Here is a 15,870-nt window from a genome sequence, read left to right as displayed (position 1 = left end):
TCACTGTAGTTTTAATTTTAACTTGTGCATGGCTTGCATTTGATTAATATCTGTCTTCCTGATTAGTGAGTACAGAAGAGGGGGAAGGTAGGCACATATCTGTTTTTGATTCACGTTTTATTCCCAGTGCCTGGCCCAATGTGCTAAAGTCACATGTACAACTAGTCAAAGGAAATGAGTGAGTTTCTTGAGCCCTAACATTCTCTTTCGATCTGGCTATCTTCCTTTTGTAGGGTCCTCTTGTTGAGGTCTATAAAGCTCACTTAGAATCATTCCCTGGACCAATATTTTAACTCCTGCAAAGCCACCCACACTTCACAGTGCCAGTGTCTCAGCTGAGGCAGCTCTGTGCAACTACATCCGAAGAAAAAGTCCTGTTCCAAGGAAAAGTCCTGTATTTTCCCACTCTCCACCCTGGCTCCTTGCTTTTGGCTTTGGGATTGTGATTTTTTTTTTTTCCTTCTCATCATATTCCTCAGAAGTCCTTATCCTCATGAAACTCAGCACAGATCTAAAAAAAGGTCTTTGTCCCAGGGAGATTGTGTTTTTATTCCAATTTGTACTCTTGTATTTGCTTCTTGACCAAAACTCTTAGCATGCCTACTTCAATACATCTACATGCATTCTCTGTTGCAGATGCCCCAGAAGAAGTCCCAGGGTATGAGATTGGATTGCAGGGTCATGAAATCCAACCTGGCCGACTTCCTTCTTCCCCTACCAATAGCTACCTTGAAGACTCAGGAGAAGCTGGAGCTCAATTTGGCACAGCTAAGTGCATTCACTTAGCTTTATGGCAGTGGTTGTGGGAAATAGGGGGAGAAGAGGCTTATAAATGGGGGGGGGGGAGAGTGGTTTTGCTTGTCTTCAGATAGCATTTTCTTTTAAATTTTGAAAGAGCATAAGAACACATTTTCTCTTGCCCCTTCTCTGGGGTTTTCTAGGCTTTACTGTTTATTTTGACACTGTTTTCTTCAAGGTTTATCTCTGAGCCCTTCCTGAGCTCCTTCCCTGCTATTTGGAAGGAGATAGGCAAAGTCCAGCACAAAGGAAACAAACAGAAGTGATGGGCTGCAAGAGGCTTGCTGGTTTGGGCCACCTGCTGGAAGGCCTCAAGGCAGAGCCCGGAGACCCTTCTTTTGAATCAATCCAAATCAAAGGTGCTTATAAAAAGAATTCCCACTTTTGGGTCTGTTTTTTTTTTTTTTCCCCCTCCCAGATCCAGGTCCTGCTGTCTTCCTGCTGTCACCAGCGAAGGACCTCCAGGTTTATTCCTGCTTTGAATGGCAAAAGCTTTAAATTGTAGCATCTTTTCTTGCTCAGCTTGCTGAAGCCAGCTCTGCATGTAGCTCCTCAATGGGGCTGGGAGCTATTTCCTACAGTTTTACCTTCCTGTTTCACATTCTTTTTTTAAGAAAATGCGATCTTTTTCTCCTCCACTATGAAAGAGATGCTTCCTGTAGGAAACCACTATAGAAATAGGCAGACGGAGAAGCATTTCACCCCCGAGCCATGCCACCCAAAGACAAACGTCATAAGGATTGTTGACATTTTCTTCTGGGCTTTTGTTCTACCATTTTTAGAGTTGGAGGACTCCCAGCCCATGTCTATTATTTTCTTACTCATTAGATATTGAAGAATCCCAAGTGGGATTTTATTTTTGGATAAGAATATATTAAGGGAGAGAGAAAACTAACAAGAGAAAAATGCTGGACGTAGAAGAGGCATAAACTCAAGCAACATCTGTATAATAGAATTTAATCTTTTGAACTCCCAGAGTGGTGCTCAGTTATAGTGTTTCACATTTAGACTCATCTATTAATTAGGGAAAGAAGTGATGAGTCAGCAACCACCTGGTGACAACTCATCCCTCTGAGAGAAATAATTTTTCATTGCCTTCAGCTTTACTGTCTGAGTACCCTGGTGCCCAGGATGCTGGAAACAATCCACAGGATATTACTGAGAGAAGTGTTGAGATGGCTGTGATGTCACTGGCAATATAATTTCATGGGACCACCACTGTATATGCATTCTGTCATTGACTGCAACATGGTTATGTGGCACATGACTGCACTTCTAGATATTTCTCTAAGGAAGCCAGTGGATTCAGAGATGTACAAAATGGAAAATCATGCCCCTCTTGGTAGGTGCGTGTGGGGACATGGCTTAGAGAGCTGCTACAGTCCAGCTCCTGTTCTGCTCACCTTCTAGCACCTCTGGGCAGGGCAAGTTGGCATAGCCATATATGGTGGCTATGGTGAGAATGGGATATCAGAAAAATTGAGTCTAGTTTCACCTTGGCTGCGGTGTGTTTGCTTTTGATCAGTCCCTCTCTCTTTGTGGTTGTATAACAAGTGGCACAATGGTTTCTAAGAGGCCTTCTGAGTCACACATTCCAGGTACCGAGCAAAATTACACTCATAGATGTTGCAGACATACATCTCACATATCACCCAAGATCTTATAGACCTGACTGCCAGGAGGGTAGACATAGCCATCACGGGCATCTTGACCTTGTTTTTCAGTGGATATGAGTGACCTTGAGCATGTTATTTAACTTCTAAACCTCCCATTACTCCTTTGTTCAATAGTAACAGTCACCTTTAGAATTATTATAAGGATGCACTGAAAAATATTTTGAATTCTACAAATATTTATTAAGCACTCATGATATGCCAGGCTCAGTTCCATCTTTGGACAAGCAGTGAGCAAGAAGAATAAGGCATCTTGTCTTGTGAAGCTGCCATGCTGGCAGAAGGAAAGGAGGATGGGAAATTTAAAAAAAAAAAATCAGTGTTACTGAGCAGATCATCAAAATCATGTACTAGAAAGTGTCTAGGTAGCCATTTTGGTCAGTAAAGGTCTATCTGAGGAGTTAACATTCAGGTTGAGATGGGAATGACAAGGAAAAGCTAACCACGTGACACTCCAGGAAGGGCATAGAAAGAAGAGAGAATGGAAATGCTAAGTCCTAAGAAGGATGGTGATGATCTTGGCATGTTGAAGGGCCTGTAGTGGAACCAGTGTGGATGGAGTGTGGCTGGGGAGAAGACGGAAGGTTCCAGAAGAAGGTGAAGGAAGGCATTTGGGTCACAGAGGGTTGTGATAAATCAGGAAAGCCATTTGGACAAGAAAGAGACTTCACACTCCTTACCCCAAGGAACTCTTGAGTGAAAGGGCTTGTGTGTGAAGATGGGGCAAAAAAGAAGGTTCTGGAGATAGTGGTTCCCTCCTAACCCTGAAGGAGGAAGGAGAAGCTTCCATCAGATGCTGTAATGGGCCGGTTTCCATGGTGGAGAGGCCTGCCTACGTCAAAGAGAAACCCTGGGGAGAAATGGGCTCTGAGGAGACTTCAGAGGATTCGCAATCAGGGGCTGAAAGTGGGAAAGCAACTAGAGATAGCCATTAGGTTCACAAAGGAAGCCTTAAAATAGATTCAGTTAGAGATGCAAATGCAGTTCAGAGCAGGTCTCAGGATGCCTTGAAGCTTAAAAGACTCCTTTGGGAGGAAACGGGGGAGGTAGGAGATGGAGGCAGAGCAGATGGCTTGATGAACGTGAGCCCAACCCTGCAGGCGCCTCAAAGAAAGGGAGTCTTAATTAAGGGAAAAAAGCCCCAAATAACAAACCTGCTTGCCTCCCATTATTAAGAGTGTTATTCTTTCATTTATGAGTTGCTCACAGATCCATCCTGGCTCATACAGGGCTGAGGAGGAAAGAACCATGCTTCTCTTATTTACAAAGTCCCCTTGAGCTGCCCACACATCATTTCCCAGGACTTCAAGGAGCGCTAATGTTCCAGACAAGAAGTAATTACAGCTCTTGGTTTCCAACCATCCGAGTGGCAGCTCACATGGTTAATTGGCTCTGCTGTCTTGGTCGGTTTTCCCGGGGCATTTGCCATCATTCTGCTTCTCCTATATCTTGGGGAATTTTCACAGTCCAGAGAGCTCTGTGCATTTAGGTCCCCTCTGAGGGTAGGTCTATCATCAGGCAACAATTGATTTCCAAGTCTCTGCAGCTACCTTGCCTGGTTGTCCACAGAGTGAAAGGGAGCTGGCTGTTTATTAGCATCTGTGACATTTTCATTAGCATTAATGAGGATCATCTGAAAAACTCAGACCCGGAGTGAGTAGATTATTCTGTGCCATAGGAAGTGATTGGGGAAATTTTCCCTGGCTCATTTAAGCCCTAGTGAGGAGCAAAAGAACATTTAGTATGTCCCAAGATGAGAGTAGTATTGCTTTAAAAGACAATTCTCTGGGAAGTTTAGGAAATAATATTTTCAAGACACTTTGTAATGGAGGATTTCGAACACACACAGAAGAAGCATATTGCACCGATCCTTTGTAAGCTCAGTGCTTGGCCTCAATAATTGTTAGCCTTTTGCCAATTTTTCTTCATCCGTTTTCTCCATTTCTTTATGCACTCTTCAGAATTAATATCATCTCATGCTTAAAATTTTCTGGATTCTAATATAGAACTGTGCCATTGTTGCTGGTTGCAGCTGAGGGAAGCCAACTCAGATGGGAAGTGGCAGACAGGTTATTGGGAGAGGCTGTAGGATCATATCAGAGGCTGCAGAAGGGAGGAAAGGAAGGAAGCAAGATTGGGTAGAGGGAGAGGTTGGGCTGCCTGGCAAGTCCCGTAAAGGGTCAGCTGAATCCGTGATGCAGAGCTACAAATCTAAGCACTTCTTACTTGTCTAGAGTCTGAGGGAGGAGGCTGGGCCTTCATATGTCTGTAATACTTCATATCTAGTGGGATGTCCCTGGGAAGTAGAGATAACAACCTTGGATGTGTGTTCCAGGAAGGAGAGGTATCTCTCTTCATCTAAAAGCAAAATGAGAGTAATTTCTAAAGAGGCCCATTGCAAGGAAGTGACTGTTAGCTAGCCATACTCCCAACACTGGAGGGACGGACGCTTCATTTCTAAAAGGGGGTCAAGGTGGCTCATGACAGCATCCACTATAGACATTATCACATCTGACAAAATTAACCATAATTTTCAATATGATCTCCATATTATCTGAAGAAGGTCCACACATGGCAGAGTTATGTTAAATTAAGTTAAAAGGTTCTTTTACTGCAGTTCTAGTCTAACTTTTAAATATGGAAATGAGTATTGTGATTCTCTGTGAGAGGTCTTTAAATGTACAACATTTAAAAAATTTATTTGACCACTGTGTTCTTGGTTCTGTTTTTATTTCTATTTCTATTTTGGGACCTACATGGAGAAACAATGCCTCGGAGAGTTTCACAAACAGGGAGATGTGGCAGTTTTTATTTATTTTATTTTCCAGTGTTTGAGAATAGGTGAGGCTGAGATTCTCGTTAACGGTGAAGAGTTGAATGTCTGGAGAAGAACTGTAATAGAAGCAAATGCTATTTGATGAGCCAGTCCCTCCTGAGACAGGTAGGAATAACATGAACTTCTGAAGATATTTTGCTATTGGAACAAGACATGTACTAAAGATACTGTGCATTTTGTCACAAATCGACAGCTTTTTAATAGCGCTGTTTGTACTTGTGGTCATTTCCGCACAGTGTGACGGGATATATGGAAACTAATGAAGGGTCTCTTTACAGAGACTGCAAAGAGCTTGCCAGAAAGCCTCATCTGTAACTGCTACCCCAATCTTAGGAGATGCTTTTTGGAGAACTAGGGAATTGAAAACAAGTGGTGTCTGAGGTTTGCTGAAGTGTTGTCCATAAATCAAGAGATTCAAGTTGTGCTTATGGCGTGGGGCCAGGAGTTGAACCCGATTAAAGAAGAGATACAGTTTGCTTCTCTAGCCATTTATATTGGAATGATGAGGGAAAACAAGACACAATGAAGTAAAACAAGTATTCTGTATGCAATCCATTTTCCATTTTGTTTTATGGTTGGTTCTCTGTTGGACTCTTTTAGAAACGTTACCCTGATTAATGTCTGTGTTCAAATGTTATCATTTCTGTATCTCATAAAGAACATTCTTAATGAAACAGCTGAAAAATTGGGAAACAATGATGTTTTGATGATAACTCTTCTAGACAGTGGTGCAGTGCTAAACTCATGGGGTCCAGAATAAGGAAAGAACAGAAGGTGAGGTGACAGGATGTCTGAAATGAGACATAAGATTCTCTTTGTTCAGAGACTTGAGGTATTTTTTGAGAGAAGAGACATTCTTGGAGGTGAGTTTATGTAGGAGTAATAGGAGTTTATGATATTGAAGGACTGCTAATCTCTCCACATCTTTGGGAGAACTTAGGTGCTTTGCAAACATCTGGGGTTGTAACACTGGTCCATTGTGAGACATGGAAGAGCGTGGAAGGACAGAGAGGGTCTCAAAATAGACATGACTGCTTTGAAATCCTAACTCTACTTACTAGCAGTGTATTTTCATGCAGAATTTCACTTTCCAGATCCATAAATTGAATATAATAAGGCCCATCTTGTTGCTAGGTGCTTATGGCAGTTCAATGAGGTGTTGCTTATGAAATGCCCCGGATGAGCTGGATATCTGGCAGACACTGAGTAAGTACTAATTTTCTCTCCCATAGCTACCTCATTAAATTACTGGCCTTTAGCACCAGAAATTGTTAGTATCAGAAGCACTGAACAGGTTTTTTTGATAAAACCAGAATCCCAACCCACTCCTTGCCACTGACCCTTCCATTTCCTGGAATCCATGCAACATAGGGCTGCTGGAGGTCAGATGAGCATTCCACTGAATTATTTTATAAATTGGTAAATGAATCTCTGAAAGGTTCATTGTTAAGTGCCTTATGTCATTCCAAGTTCTCTCATTCAGTAATGGGTAATCATAATAGGAGCTACAATTTATTGGGCATTTACTATGTACTAGTTAAGAATTTGACAGGCATTAAGAACTTTATGAGGTAGGTCCTCTTTTTTATTCCTATCATAGTGAAGATACTTTTGAGTCTTGGGCTGAATAAATTTTTCAAGATCATGGAGCTGGTAATGGAGCAGGCCTTAAAATCAGTAGTCTGTGACCCCAAAGTACAGGAGAGAAAGCCCTTGGGTGACAAGAACCTTGAGCTCCTGGTTGTGATCTTCTGTTCCTAGTGGGCTAAGACTGCTTGGGTATGTAGAAGTGTATAGGGTAAAGAGATAGTTGGCTTTTGAAGGACCAGGCATTGAGCATAAAATAATTGGCCAAAAATCCAGCTGAGGTTGCTTTAGGAAGTAAGTGAAATTTATTGATTTTGATCTCTCTCTAACCTTGTTACTGTTGGTCAGTCTTCTTCTTTCTCATATTGAAGATAATTGTCCAAATTGGACCTTCGTTTGTCCTTAAGCTCATAGTCGGAGAGAAAGAAGGCATATTTCCTTCTGATCCATCATGTTCAGATCCTCAAATTAGCCATTGTGGGCAGAAGAATGGAGGACTCTCATTAGCTTGGCTAAAGTAATGTTCCCCTCTTCCCTGGGGTTGGGTAGAATGTCTTTGAAAAGACATGGAACGAGAGCCAGATGCGACCTAAGAGGAAGAAAAGCTGTGCAGATGTTTTCCCCTTAATATTTAGCCATTTGAAAATGTCTGAGCTTAAGTTACTTCTCTTTAAACCCTGTCTCTTCATATAAATTGAGAATAATGATTTTTATTGTCATTTTGTTGAAAGGGACAAATGGAGTCATAGATTAGAAAAAAAAAGTCCTTTGAAAACTTTACAGAGCTGTAAAAACATTACTTCTTATTACTGTCTCTGAAAACCTACTGTTTCTCAAACTACCTTTGCTCTGACATGTGTGAAATGCGACCTTTGCATCTCAGGGATCACCAGCCATGCACTGTACTAGATTAATGAAAATACATATATTACCACTTGAATATATGTGCTCTAAATTCTTCAGTTGGAAGAGGAGAAAAATGAGAGCATTTAAAAAAAATCTGGGGAACAGTTATTTATGTCTTGCGTCTGCCAAATTCTCTACCAATGTACAGCTTCATTTCAACTTTACCTTAAAATGTTTCTGCTAAAAGGTAAAAGCTGGGTAACAAGCCTGCAGATAAAATAAACAGATGGTTTATGCAAAAAAAAAAAAAAAAAAAGCCGGAATCCAAAGTTCAGGAAGAGTGGGTGAAAACTGAGCTATGAGCAGTTTTAAGGTGAGAACTCTGCCTAAGGTCAGGGACCAAGAGGACAGAGCAGTGCTGCTCCCAATGATTAAAGCTTAAAATGATTTCTTATAAAGCTCTAGCTCATCGAAGTGGAGTTGGGGTGGTTGGCCTTCCAATCAAGATGGAATCTTGAATTTCTGTAGCTTCCTGCTTTCACTGAAGTATCCTGAACCTCATCTATGAGGAAACCATCTTGGGAGAATTTCTCAGGTGATGAATTATTTCCTCTGGTTTTATACCTTTGATGAACTCTCAAGTTCATTCTAGAAGTCGTGTGTGCCTTAACATTGTAAGTTGTACTCAGTCATTGCTTTATGGACACTTAACAATTTGCCAGATTCCTTTAATATTAGCCAATAGAAAGACTGAAGAATTGAAGAAGAAAAGAACCTACTGTGTGGCCCTAATTCCCACTTGGCCAGTGTTTATTCATGGGAGAAGTAATGAAGAACTAGGTTTGTCTCTAGGGGTCAGGGACAGAAGTTCAAATAGCAGGTTTTGCTTTCATGAAGCTTGCAGTTTCATGTGAGGGTGCCACTTAATAAAGAGAGTGTCATATAAGTGTTGGTTGCTATGATGAATCAAGCAGGCTAAGGGGACTGAGAGAGGTGCTTCATGCTCTTTCAGGGAGAGGGGGTGAAAAAAGAACTTTCTGAGCATTAATATTTGCCATAAGGAAAGTGGGAGAAAAAGATTGGAGAATTCAAAGAAAGGACACTTCTGGGAGAGGAAATAGTGTACACCAAGGCGTGAGGTAGGCATGAACTTACCTGAGGAACCAGCAAAGAGGGCAGGATGGCTGGCGAGGACTAAGCTAGAAAAGGTGGAATGATAGACACGAAATAAGTTGAAATCAAGCCGGAAGCTCTAATAAATGGGATTTTTAATAGACTTTGATAAAACTTTGCATTTGGTTGATATACAATGAAAATCCACTGGAGGATTTGGACAGAAGAATGTCATGGTATGACTTGCTTTAGAAAGATCAGTTCAGCTGTTCTTGGAAAACAGTGAAAAGCGAAGGTAGGACCAAGAGAACAGCAAATGACTATTGCAATAATTTAGGACGTAAAAGGTTGTGCTGGACGTGTATGCCTGAACTGTATATTTGAGATATGTCATACACACCAGACCAAAGGATTTAATGCAGTTTTTCATCTGTAGAAAGCTAGTCACATGTGGGAATTTGAGAGGTGATAAGATAGGCAACATTTTATTATGAAAAATTTCAAACGTACCTGAAAATGACCGCTTCGTAGACCTAGTTCCCCATTTGGCAATTCTGCATTTATTGAATGATTAGTTAACTAAACTATGGGCTTTTTAAGAGCAAAGTCTCCACTGATTTGTGTGAGTGTTCACATGTACACACATACATGTGTGTGGCTGCATGTGTGTCTGTGCTGGGAGTGGGTACATGTGAACACGGATGGCAAAGAACTCTGGAGAACTCCAGCTAATGAATACAGCAGGAATAATGGAAACATCACCGTTTCGTAACCTCTAATGACCTAAGCAGCAGTCATCAGTGGCTGCCAAAACCATTAGATTGCTGGTTGCTGGAGAACGTTACAAGAGATGAGTCAGGCCAACAATACCTGCATCCAGTTGTATTCATCTTCTATTGCTGTTAACAAGTTTAGCAGGTTAAAATAACACATCCATCTGACAGCAACAGAAAACCAAACTAGGATGGATTTGATAAATAAGGGCTTACCTTTCTCTAGTTTCAAAGGTTCTGGAAAAAAGCTGATTGTTGATATTAGCTCAGTGGCTTGATGGCATTGGGCTAAGACTCAGCTGTTCTCTGTCCCTTTCATTACAGTCTATTGATGGATTTTATAGCTCCAGCCATTGTTTTGATAACCCAGAAAAGAAGGGAGGAATTACCTTTCCCCTTGTGTTGGGAAAGCAAACACTTTTCCTGAAACCATCCTGTGTCTGTCTCCAACCCTCAGCCACTAAATCCAGTGGTCTCATTTTCAGTAAAAATTAGCTGGCTGTTTCTAGGTGTTTAAAGGCTGAGAATGTGAGGAACAGGAATTTTTTAAATCAGTGTTTGGTGAATGGGCCCAAATCTGCCCATTGTCTGGTTTTTGTAAAGTTTTATGGGAATATAGTCACACCCGTTCACTTCTTTATGTGAATATTTTCTGTTTTCTTTTGGTATTGGGGATTGAACCCAGAGGGTATTTAACCACTGAGCCACATCCCTAGCCCTTTTTATTTTTTATTTTGAGAACAGGGTATTACTAAGTTACTTACAGCCTCACTAAGTTGCTGAGTCTGAGTTGAACTTGTGATCCTCTTGCCTCAACCTCCTAAGCTGCCGGGATTACAGGTGGGAGCCACTGCACCTGACTACGTGAATATTTCCTATAGCTATTTTTATACAACAACAACACGATGAGTAGTTGGGCCAACAACCAAGTGACCTGCAAATCCTAAAGCATTAACCATCTAGTCCTTCACAAAAGAGATTTCTGACCCGGCTTAAATCAATTAGCAATCCTTAGACCTTTGCTGGACATACTGTTGCTCCAAACGCAGTTAGGTTTTATTGGCCAGGGAGAAAGTGAGAATGGATGTCACACAGGCAATTAAAAATGTCTAGCACAATGTGATGGGGGCTGGGGTGCCAGGGGACAGAAGGACAAGGTAGAAAGTGAACTGACCTTTATAGGAGCAGCAGTTTCTCTATTGCAGTCACTCAGCATCCTGCCACATTTTCTTCCAATTGTGGCCTTTCTTGTTCTATATCATTCTCCTATCTCCATGTCTCCATCCGTTAGGTAACAAGTGGGATCTCTGAGGATTCCTCACCCTCTCTGAAGACTTTGCTTTCCGGAATGGCCCTACTTTCCCTCACATACACTTTAGAGTAAATTTAGGCAATGTATCCTTTTTAAGGAACACATATATTTTAAGCCTTCCTTTTACATTGGAAGAAAAAGTTTTCCCCATGAAGAATTATTTTAGGCTCCAGGGAACACATAGAAATCTATCTGTGTTTCCTTCCTTCCTCCTTCCTTCCTTCCTTCTTTCCTTTCTATTTGCCTCCCTCCTGCCTTCTCTTCCCTCTGTCCACAGGTATTTATTGAGCATCTGAACATTCCATACTTTGTTCTAGGTGCTGAGGGTACAAAGGAGGAAAGGACGTCCCTGGCATCATAGAATTTATATTCTACTGGGAAAAACAGAGTGTAAGCAAATCAATACATAAACATGCAATGAAACATTAGTGATGAGTACATGGAATAAAACTGGAGGGGATGGGGCCTGGATTGTGACAAGGCTGCTATTTAGTGGCAGTGGCCAGGGAAGGCACTTCTCAGGAGATTCCAGCGGGGGAGCAGATTCCAGGCAGAGGGAGGTGCTGCGGCAGAGCCCTGAGGGGGAGCCGTGACTGGGACAGTCATGGACAACAGGATGCTCCTGCTACTGGGAAGCAAGAAGAAGGAGAATGAGGGTGAATGAGGTGGAGGCTGTTAGGTCACCTTGGAAAGGACTCGTGGTTTACTCTGGTTATGGTGGAAAGCCATTAGGAGACTTTGATTGTGAGCATTTGGTGCTCTGATGAATACTTTAAAAGACTCCTTGGATGACGTTGGGACAGAAAGCAACTTTCCCACATGTTATAAGGATCCCACAGAGATACTTTGCTGAGTTTTGAAACTTCTTTGTAAGCCATGAATTTCTATTAATTTATTTAATAAGTAGACTTTGAATAATGGCTATATTGTAAGCAAATTTTTAAAACTCACATAGGCCCTCACCTTATGAAATTTAGAGTCTAATAGTTGAGATTAAGAAATAAAGAGATAATTGCAAACGAGGTAGTAATTTCTATATCAGGAGGAAATATCAGGCTGGGGGATGAGTAAGCCTATTGGGGAAACCACACAACCCAGACATGGGTGACGGGGAAGGAAGAAGAATGAGTCTACTTAACGTGAGTCCTGAATATTGGGAAGTGTGAGAGAAAAAGGGGTAGGGTGCAGATAAAATATAAAATGCTCAATCCAATTTGAACTTCATATAAACAATGGATAATTTGGGGGGGGGGGTTAAGTATATGGCAGATATTGCCTGGGGCATACGTGAATTTGGAGGGTATTTGTTGTTAAACTCAGGTTTCACTGGGCAGTCTGTATATTTTTATTTCCAAAAATCTAACAAACCTAGAAAATGCCTTTCATGAGAATTGTTAGTCCTTAAGTAAATGAAATCCAGAGTTCGGGACAAGAGGGTTGAGAGAGAGGAGTCGGTTGGTCCAAGTTCACTGGGTCAAGGTCACATCTTGGTTTTAGGAGGCAATTGAAGGATTTTAAGCAGGGAAGTGACATGATCAGATTTAAAATTTAGGGATGGACATAGAACTTTGACTCAAGTGAGGTGATGGGATGGAAGCTGGAGAAGGAAGCCATAGACACTGTACATTATTTTAGGAAGTAGCTTTAGTAGTTTATTTTTTTAAATGTAGCTTCTTCCATATTCCTTTGTGAAAGGGTTTATTGTATGCTCTTTCTCATTGGTCCATATAATTTAATCCTAGATCATCAGAAAAGAACTTTGAAAATTCTTTTTTCTGTTTTACTATATCCCATTTATTTATTTTAAAAATTTATTTGTTTTAATTAGTCTTACATGAAAGTGGAATATATTTTGATACATTCTACATAAATGGAGAGTAACTTCTCATTCTTCTGGTTATAAATGAGGCAGAATTATATGGTGGTGTAATCATATATGTACATATGCAATAATATGCATTAATCTAATGCATTCGCCTATCCTTCCTACCCACACACTCTCTTCCCTCCCTTCACTCCCCTTTACCTAATCTAGAGTACTTCTATTCTTCTCTAGCCCCCTGCCCCCAACCATTGTGATTAGCATCCGCATATCAGAGAAAATTTGGCCTTTGGTTTTTGGGGATTGGCTTATTTCACTTAGCATGATATTATACAGCTCCATCCATTTACTCCCAAATGATATAATTTCATTCTCCTTTAAGGCTTAGTGATATTCCATTGTATATACATACCACATTTTTTTTTTTTTTACCCATTCATCTGTTGAAGGGCACTTAGGTTGATTTCATAGTCTAGCTATTGTGAATTCAGCAGCTACATACATGGATGTGGCTGCATCATTGTAATATGCTGATTTTAATTTCTTTGGGTATAAACCAAGAAGTAGGATAGCTGGGTCAAATGGTGGTCCCATTCCAAGTTTTCTGAGAAATCTCCATGCTGATTTCCTTAATGGTTACACCAATTCGCCTTCCCACCAGCAATATATGAGTGTACCTTTACCCCCACATCCTTGCAAACATTTATTGTTGCTTTTATTCTTAATAATTGTCACTCTGACTGAGATGAGATGAAATCTTACAGTAGTTTTGATTTGCATTTCTCTAATTGCTAACGATGTTGAATAGTTTTTCATATATTTGTTAATCAATTGTATTTCTTCTTCTGTTATGTGTTCAGTTCCTTTGCCCATTTATTGATTGGTTGATTTGGGTGTTTTTTGGTGTTAAGTTTTTTGAGTTCTTTGGATATCCTGGAGATGCATGGAGATGCACCTCTATCTGAGGTGCATGTGGTAAAGATTTTTTCCTATTCTCTGGGCTCTCTTCTTATGTTATTGATTGTTTCCTTTGCTGAGAAGAAGCTTTTTTGTTTGAATCTGTCCAATTTAGTTTGAATCTGTCTTGTTAAAGAAGTCAGATCCTAGGTTGACGTGGTGAAGACTTGGGCCTACTTTTTCTTCTATTAGGTGCAGGGTCTCTGATCTACTGCCTAAGTCATCAATCCACTTTGAATTGAGTTTTGTGCAGAGTGAGAGATAAAAGACATTTATAATGAAAATTCTTTAACAAGAAATAAACACAAGAGTGCATGGAAGGGGAAGTCCGTCAGGGGTTTGGTGCAAAGGCTTCCTGTCTTGTAGTTGCCCATTCGGACCTCAGGCTGGGTCCTGCAGCATTTCCCTGAGGATCAAGATGCTCAGGGGTTCTCCAGAGGCCAGGAGGACCGAGCTGTGAGAAATATCTCAGCCTGTCTCCAATGGGTGGGGAAAGACAGGGCTCAGCTCTGCAGACACAGCCAAAGCCGAGGTTCAGCCTGACTTGGACTCCTGTGGGTGGATGGAACCTTTTGGAGACAAAAATGTAAAAGGGGACTTCTCCTCTCGTCTCATTCAGAAGCTCCTTTCCTTCTAGCTTTTTTTTCTTTTCCTTTTAATTTGTTCTTATTGTTATACATGCCAGTAGAAGGCATCTTGACACATCCTACCTAGACGGAGTATAACTTCTCATTCTTCCGATTGTACAGGATGTAGATCTTTCTAGTAATTTTTCATCAATATGATCTTCCTGCCAGAAGTTGCTGGCCTATAGAGCCCGTTTCTCCTAATCCAAAGGTTCTTCTTTCTTCTCCTCCCTTCCTCCTATTCTCTGTCAGCCTCCTAGTTCTTTACCTGTTCATACACTCACTCAGTATTACTGAGTACCAGTCAGGAGGTTCTACTTCTGGCTTAGCAGCTAAAGAATAAAATGAAAAGATTGCTCAAAGTCTGTCCATTCCCCAAGTATAGTTATACTAGTTTGGGGAAGAGAGAGAGAAAAATTAATAATAATGGTAACAATGATTATGTGCTTACTGAATATTGAGGGCTCATCTAAGGTTTATACACATACACACACACACACATATGTATATGAGTGTATCCATTAACTTAACATTCACAAAAATTCTATGGGAAAGCTACAATGATCACCATTTTACAGGTGATAGACTGAGGCACAGAGGTTTACTGGCAGTCTCAAGGGTACTGGAAGAGCTGGGCAGAAGCAAGCATTCTGGCTCTAGATCTAGTCATTTTCACAGCATGCTTTAAACATATGTATTAAGTATAGATCAATATGTTTTATACAGTTTGTATAATCAAATACACATGGTTTGAAGTATACTCTCTATATGCAAATGCTTGCCACTGGGTAAGTGCAAGGATAAAGGTAGCTCAGCACAGTACTTGTAGACTATCTATCCCAGCTCAGACTTGCCCACTGTGGACATGGAAGTTGTTCTGCTGGTCAGAAGTTCTAATGGAGATCTGGGTTAAAGACTGAGATTTAGTAATTTTAAACTCTGCAATAAATGGTTATCAACCAGGAGGGTCAATAAGAAGAGAAGGTTGCAAAATATCCGTGAGCTTCCCCGTTATAGAGTGGGCAGAAGAAGAAGAATCACCACTAAGGTGAAGAGGAGAGAGTTTGAGGCCAAGGGAGAAGAGGGAGTAGATGTGGCAAACCAAGAAGTAGGTTTGAAGGGTGGAATCACCCATGTGGTCAAATGCTGCAGAGATGTCCCCAGCCCTCCCTGCCTTACCAGTAGTGTTCTATGTGTAAACATCAGGTGACAGACTGAGCCACAATGTCCCTAGAAACTGGCTCATGGTAACTCAGGCTCCCCTCTATCCTGGTGTCCTTTTTCCTAGAGGGGTTGGACACGTCTCTTTCTCAGAACACCTTTGTGTGATTGGAGACCACCTGGCTTTGGTGGACTTCCACCTCCCCATCCTTTCTGGTTGGGCACCTGACCAACAAGGGCAAACGTGGGCCTTGGATTTTGCTTCTCTTGAGTTTACTCTGGATGGAGAAAATAAGATCAAATGATTCATCTGTAGAGCAAGATGAACTGTTATTCCTATGGCAAAGGGCAAAGCAGGAGAGACCA

At 41.1% G+C, this 15,870-nt stretch overlaps 1 long non-coding RNA gene across 1 annotated transcript in view; it reads left to right on the top strand.

Annotated features, from left to right (window-relative positions):
• LOC308654316 overlaps positions 1 to 15,870 on the top strand; it is a 186,796-nt gene that overhangs the window by 117,627 nt on the left and 53,299 nt on the right. The window contains exons 7-8 of the long non-coding RNA XR_014023216.1: positions 637 to 1,157; positions 6,442 to 6,513. This is a non-coding gene — a long non-coding RNA (uncharacterized lncRNA). The remainder of the gene's footprint in view (positions 1 to 636; positions 1,158 to 6,441; positions 6,514 to 15,870) is intronic.

This window comes from Spermophilus citellus (assembly GCF_964194105.1).
Source record: "Spermophilus citellus genome assembly, chromosome: 8".
In the NCBI taxonomy this organism is placed as follows: Eukaryota; Metazoa; Chordata; class Mammalia; order Rodentia; family Sciuridae; genus Spermophilus; species Spermophilus citellus.
Note: the sequence above shows the minus strand (reverse complement) of the source record. Positions and strands in the feature narration are given on the sequence as shown.